The sequence below is a fragment of the Phyllobates terribilis genome, unplaced genomic scaffold (assembly GCF_046119375.1).
Source record: "Phyllobates terribilis strain yellow unplaced genomic scaffold, ASM4611937v1 Scaffold_2__4_contigs__length_985480577, whole genome shotgun sequence".
NCBI classification, from domain to species: Eukaryota; Metazoa; Chordata; class Amphibia; order Anura; family Dendrobatidae; genus Phyllobates; species Phyllobates terribilis.
The window spans coordinates 454906195-454907228 of record NW_027362762.1 but is presented as its reverse complement, the minus strand read 5'-3'; positions in this window follow the sequence as shown (position 1 = coordinate 454907228).

Below are 1034 nucleotides of genomic sequence, written 5' to 3'. Positions count from 1 at the left end.
AGAACTGTAGTGATGTTTCATTTCAATTTTTGTTATCATTTTGTAAATATTGTTAATTTAATACTTATTTAAATTGTTAAAATTGTTCACATTTTTGTTTGTTTATAAAAAAAATGTTTTATTGTCCTCTTTTTTAACTTTACCCTTGCCCTCTGATCTCCCCCTGATTGAAATAAAAATGTTTTTTGTTGTCTTATTTTCTGCTTTACCTCTTCCCGAGGGTGGGACCCCTCACCCCTGCCCTCCGATCCCTTCCCAATCTCCGTTCCCTCCCCTCCATTCCCTACCCTCTATTCCCATCCCTGCTCTCTGCTGGTGATCACCTCCTCCCCTTCTCCTCTTCCCGCTCCAGGCTTCATCACCTGTCTTCTGTCTTCTCCCTGTGTCCTCTGGTCTTCTTCACAGCTGGTCTTCTTCCCCTCCTCTTCCTACTTCCCTTGTTTTAGTCTTTGGGGTCATAGTCATGGTGCACTGTATCGCAATGATCTGCCATACCATGCACCATGAGTCTGACTCTGATTATAGGTTGTATATACTAGATTCTTGATAGGGCGTTGATCCAGGGAACTAGTCTGATTGCCGTATGTGGAGTCAGGAAGGAATTTTTTTCCCCGAAACGGAGCATGGTTTTTTTTTTGCCTTCCTCTGGATCAACATGTTAGGTCTTCCTTCAACTTTTCATACTATGTTCCTATTCTTTCCTATTCTTTCCTCTTCTCTCTTCTTCTTGAATTAGCTGGCATCTGTGAAAGCCGACTTCAGACGGCTTTCCTGCCCCCACACAACATCAGCTGATAACCTCAATTAGCAGGCGGCTATGAAAGCCGACTTCAGACAGCTTTCCTGCCCCCCCCCCCCCCCCCCCTGCACAACTTCAGCTGATAACATCAATTAGCAGGCGGCTATGAAAGCCGACTTCAGACAGCTTTCCTGCCCCCACACAACTTCAACTGATAACATCAATTAGCAGGAGGGTGTGAAAGCCGACTTTGGAGTCGGCTTTCCTGCCCCCGCACTGCTCGTCAGGCATTATC